Source organism: Elephantulus edwardii, unplaced genomic scaffold (assembly GCF_000299155.1).
Source record: "Elephantulus edwardii isolate Elephantulus edwardi_28Jun2011 unplaced genomic scaffold, EleEdw1.0 scaffold00001, whole genome shotgun sequence".
Taxonomy (NCBI): Eukaryota; Metazoa; Chordata; class Mammalia; order Macroscelidea; family Macroscelididae; genus Elephantulus; species Elephantulus edwardii.
In genome coordinates this window covers 44,686,732-44,692,203 of record NW_006399751.1, presented here as the reverse complement: position 1 = coordinate 44,692,203, position 5,472 = coordinate 44,686,732, and the positions used below count along the sequence as shown (strand labels likewise).

At 40.9% G+C, this 5,472-nt stretch overlaps 1 pseudogene; it reads left to right on the top strand.

Annotated features, from left to right (window-relative positions):
- Window positions 1–410: 410 nt before the first annotated feature.
- Window positions 411–1,866, top strand: LOC102861076 (annotated as a pseudogene).
- The last annotated feature ends 3,606 nt before the right edge of the window (window positions 1,867–5,472 follow it).

Here is a 5,472-nt window from a genome sequence, read left to right as displayed (position 1 = left end):
AAAAAAAAAAAAAAAAGAAGGACGTCTCTCAGTGTTTCTTGTAAAGCTGGTCTTGTTTCTACAAACTCCATTAGGTTCTGTTTTTCTGGGAATATCTTGATCTCTCCTTCATATTGATGGACACTTTTACTGGGTACAATATTCTTGGTTGACAGTTGTGTTCTCTGAATGTTTGATATATGTCATTCCATTGTCTTCTTGCTCACATGGTTGCTGCTTAGAAATTGACACTTAGTTTTATTTGCTCTTTCTTATAGGTTACTCTTTGTTTCTCCCTTGCTGTTTTCAGAATTCTCTCATCTTTGGTTCTGGCATATTTGACTATGAAATGCCTTGGTGTTTTTCTTTTGGGGTCTACTCTAAATGGTGTTCTCTCAGATTCTTGAATACTTATTCTCTCCTTCTTCCTTATGCCTGGTAAGTTTTCTTCTAGTAATTCTTCCAGAACTTTTTTAGTGCCTTTACTTTCTTCTTCCTTTTCTGGGATTCCGATGATACACATGTTATTTCTCTTGATGGTATTCCATATTATTCTTAGGTTTTCTTCTTTTTCATTCCTTTTTGGTTCTGCTTTTTGCTCTAGCAGATCAGTGGTGACAATTCTATCTTCTATTTCACTGGTTCTGTGTTCCATCTCTCCAACTCTGTTGATGTGTCCCTCCATCATGTTGACAGCATCTGAAACATTGGCCCTCCTATTATGGATGGTGTTTTCTTGTTTTTACAGAGCCTCTAATGCTAATTTTTTTAAAATCTGCATTGTTTTGGATAGGGTTTGTTTGTTTGTTTGTTTGTTTTTAAGGTTCTCCTGGTTTTAGCTTACGGTATCTTGTAATTCTTCAAGTTTATTTTTTACCCATTGAAAATATTCATTATTCTTTTAAATTCAGTGTCAGAAAGTTCCATCAGACTTTCTGGCTTCAGGAAATCCAATGATACTGTGTCACTTTTTGGGGGTAGCATCTAGCTTTGTGTCTGTGTAGGGTATGAAGTCCCTGATTGAAACATACTTGGAAGCAGGAGTGGCATCCACTTCTGAAAAAACCTGCCTCCAGAAACTCTATAAACTTGGAGAAACGATAAAAGTTATACAAGTGTTCAAATCTTTCATTCATCTACGACTCGACAACACTTAAGAACACAACAACATTCACAGTGAAGATAGCGTTGGGCAGTGGAATGAAAAACTTGGACTTTTACCAAAAGTGGGACAAAGATGAATACGAAAAGTTCACTGAGAAGAGACTTACGGAAGAGAGAGAAAAGAAGGATGGAAAACCAGTGCAGCCTGTTAAGCAGGAACATCTGTGGCATAGAGACTACAAGGTGGACCTGGAATCCAAGCTGGGGAAGACAATTGTCATTACGAAGACCACCCCACAATCTGAGATGGGAGGATATTATTGCAATGACTGTGACTGTGTGGTGAAAGACTCCATCAACTTCCTGGATCAGATTAGTGGGAAGAAACATCAGCGAAACCTGGGCATGTCAGTGCATGTAGAACGTTGCACTTTGGATCAGGTGAAGAAACACTTTGAAGTGAATAAGAAGAAAATGGAAGAAAAACAGTAGGATTATGATTTTGAGAAAAGGGTGAAGGAGCTCAGAGAAGACGAGGAAAAGGCCAAAGCCTACAAGAAGGAGAAACAAAAGGAAAAGAAAAGGAGGGCTGAGGAGGACTTGACATTTGAGGAGGATGATGAGATGGCAGCTCTGATGGGCTTCTCTGACTTTGGTCTACCAAGAAGAGTTATTAGGTTTTCTTTACTTGGCCCTTTGCTGGGACCAACTTTGTATGTGTGTATTGGGGAGGAGGTCCCTTCTTTTTGGGGGACTTGGGAAAAGTTCTTAAAGTGGCAGTGATTTAAAGCGAGTCAAAGGGTTTGTAGTTCTCTCTGCCTTAGGAGAAGACACAAGAGGTAATACTGTGGCATACTGCTTCATCCTCTCCTGAGTAACTGTCACTGAAGTCACAGGACCTCTGCCCATCTGAATACCTAGTAAAGAAAATCTCCCCTTCTGAGGCTGCTTTCTCAAAACTTCTTTGCATCTTTCCCTCTTCCATATACCCAACCCTTTGTCTGAGCATCCTGTGTTTATCCTGTGTTCTCCCATTGTTTTAACTTTGACTCTTGCTCAGCCTGGAGCAGAAGGATTCTGAGTCCCCTCAATCACCAGTTGATGGCATATCTGTGACGCCATACCTTCCCCACTCTGCCCTGTGGTTCCCTAACCACATGTGCATGCATGTGTTATTTCTGGGTCAGCAGTGTGTGGGTGTGTACATGAAACTGTCACACAGAAGGGGCCTGAGCTAGAACCCAGAGTATTGCTGCCCTGGGCCTCATGTTCTTGGCTTCTTCGGAGCATATAACAGGAAATTAAATGGGATGAGTGTTTGGTGTGGTTTGTGTCTTGTGAGTTTTTTAATCTTTATTGTTCAGATGCAGACTGTTTCGGTTTATGTTTGTTTCATTTTATTGAGGAGTTTTGTTTTTGTCTTAATTTGTGAACAGGCTCTTTTAAGAACCTGTTTGATGCAAAAAAACCAAACGAACAAAAAAAACAAACCAAAACCCCAAAAAGCAACCTCACTATGGGAGCCCCTCGATCTCAGGCTGTTCAACATTTATAATAAATTACATTAATTGAGCCTGTTTAAAAAATAAATAAAAGAACAACAAAAACAATAAGGGTGTGACATAGCCTGCTTCTTACGTGACATTGCTATGGTAGAGTGTTTCATGCCTGAGATGATAATAGGTTCTTGATCTTAAGTTATTGCTCCAGAAAGGGTGGGACAGTTATGTGGCCTGTGTTTCTCTCTGAACTTCTGATCCAAGAGAAGTTTCAATTCAAGGCCTGTGAATGCAGTCTTTTCTGTTTATAACTGTTTCAGCTCAGTCAGATTCAGATGTTCTGGTAAAGGCAGACTAGACGTGAGGAGATGCAAGGCAAAGTATGGAGGCACAGTTTCAAGGGGGGCACAGGTGCAGGGCAGGCACAGGTGTAGGGCATGGGCACAGGAGCAGGGCATAGACACAGACATAGAGTGGGTATGGGCACAGGGCATGGGCATGGGTGCAGGGCATGTGCAGGATGGGCATGGGCACAAGGTGGGCATGGGCACAGGGCAGGCATGGGTGCATGGGTGTAGGGCTCTCATGCAGACTCTCGTAGATTGGGCACTTGTGGGGACCTTACTCAAATTCCACCTATCTGGGCTGTTCCCTGTCTGGGCCACCATTTCCCTGGCTCAGCCGCAGCCATTTTGCCCAGGTCTGGCTATGCCACACCCCCCAACCTCCCATCCCTGGTCTGACTTCAAGTTTGCCAATTTATTGACCACTTCAAAGAACCAGTTCCTGGTCTTGTTAATGGTTGACATTGTTTTTCTGTTTTCCATCTCATTGATTTTAGGCCTTGTGCTTGTAATTTCCTTTCTTCTAGAGGCTGTGGGGTTAGATTATTATTCTTTTTCTATTTGATGAAGGTGTTGAGTTAGATAACTAATTTTGCATCTTTCTTTTTTCCCCCATGTTTTTCCTTATTGCTGTGAACTGCCCCCTAAGAACAGCCTTAGCTGCATTCCAGAGGTTTTGGTATGTTTAATTTTCATGATTATTTGTTTCCAGGAACATTTAAATTTCATTTTTCATGTTTTCTAGAACCCAACCTTGTCCTAGCAAGGTGTTTTTAGCTTCCACATGTGTGGTTTTATAAGCTTTATCCTCTTGTAGTTAATTTCTAGTTTTATGGATTTTTTGTCTGAAAGACACTTAGTATGGTTTCATTTTTTTTTTTTTAGGCTTTCTTTGTGTCCTAAGATAGGATCAACACTGGAGAATGTATCATGTGCACTTGAGAGAAAAGTAAATTAGTTGGGCACAGTACCTGAATACATCCACAAGGTCAAGTTGGCTGATTGTATAGTTTAGCTCTTCTGTAACATTGTTAAGTTTCTTTTGAGTTGACCTGTCCATTGGTGAGAGTGGTGTGTTAAAGTCTACCATTATTGTGATGCTGTCTACTTATTTAATCAATTCTGATAACCATTGTTTTACATATTTTGCAAATCTATACTTTGGAGAATAGATTTTGACCAAAGTTGTATCTCGTTGATCTTTTGAGCCTTTAATCATTGTATAATTCTCTTCCTTATCTTTTATGTTGATTTTCATCCTTTGTGGATGCCATTTTCTTAATATAATATTTCCTAGCTTTTGATTTTTAGTCTTTTTCATAATTTTTTAGGTGTGACTCTTATAGGCAACATATTGATCTGTTGTTGTTGTTGTTATGTGCCGTCGAGTCGTTTGCAACTCATAGCGACCCTATGTACAACAGCCCTAAACTGTGCTCTATCCTGTGCCAATCTCATTGCCTCTGACACACCCATCTCGATTACCACAGTCACTGAATCAATCCACCTCATAGAGGGTCTTCCCCTCCTGCGCTGTCCCTCTATTCTACCCAGCATGATGTCCCTCTCTAAAGACCTGTCTCTCCTTACAACATGTACAAAGTATGTCAGACGATGCCCCAGAATCCTTGCCTCCAAGGAGCAGCCTGGTTTAACCCTCTCTAGGATGAATCTGTTTGTTTTCTTGGCAGTCCATGGTACATTCAACACTCTTCTCCAGCACTACAGCTCAACGACGTCAATTCTCCTTCTATCCTCCCTAGTCATTGTCCAACTCTCTGATGCATAACAAGTGATTGCAAAAACCATGGCCTGTATCAGGTGCACCTTAGTCTCCAGAGAGACACCCCTGCTCTTGAGTACTTTAGAGAGGTCCCTAACCACAGACTTTCCCATCGCAATACGTTTTTTTATTTCCTGGCTACTGGTGACAAGAGTGTTTACTGTGAACTGAAGCTGTGAACAATCTCAATCTCTTCGCTATCCATCCTGATGCTACCGATTGGTCCAGTGGTGAGAAGTTTTGTCTTCTTGACATTGAGCCTCAGTCCATATTGAAGGCTGCAGTCCTTGACCCTCTGCGGTAAGTGCATGAAGTCCTCCTCAATTTCAGCCAGCAGGGTTGTGTCATCTGCATAATGCAGATTGTTGATAGATCATCCACGCCACGCTTCTCCTCATAGAGCCCAGCCTCTCGGATAATCTGCTACTCTTTTTCTCTTGATTGGTGCATTGAATCCATTCACAATAAGGGTAATTATTGAAGGGTCAAATTTTATACTTAATATTTTGCTATGCTTCTTTTTCTATTGTTTCTATTGTTATGGTCCACTCACCTTGGGTGTCTCTGTGTGAAGGACTTCCCTTAGACTTTTTTTGTAGTTGGTCTGTTTTCACAAATTCTTTAAGTTCACGTATTTATGCAAATGACCTATTTTCTTCTTCATATTTGATGTACAGTTTTGTTTGGTACAGTATCCTTGGCTCACAATTTCTTTCAGTGTCTATGTATGCCATTTCATTGTATTATTGTTCACGTGGTTTTC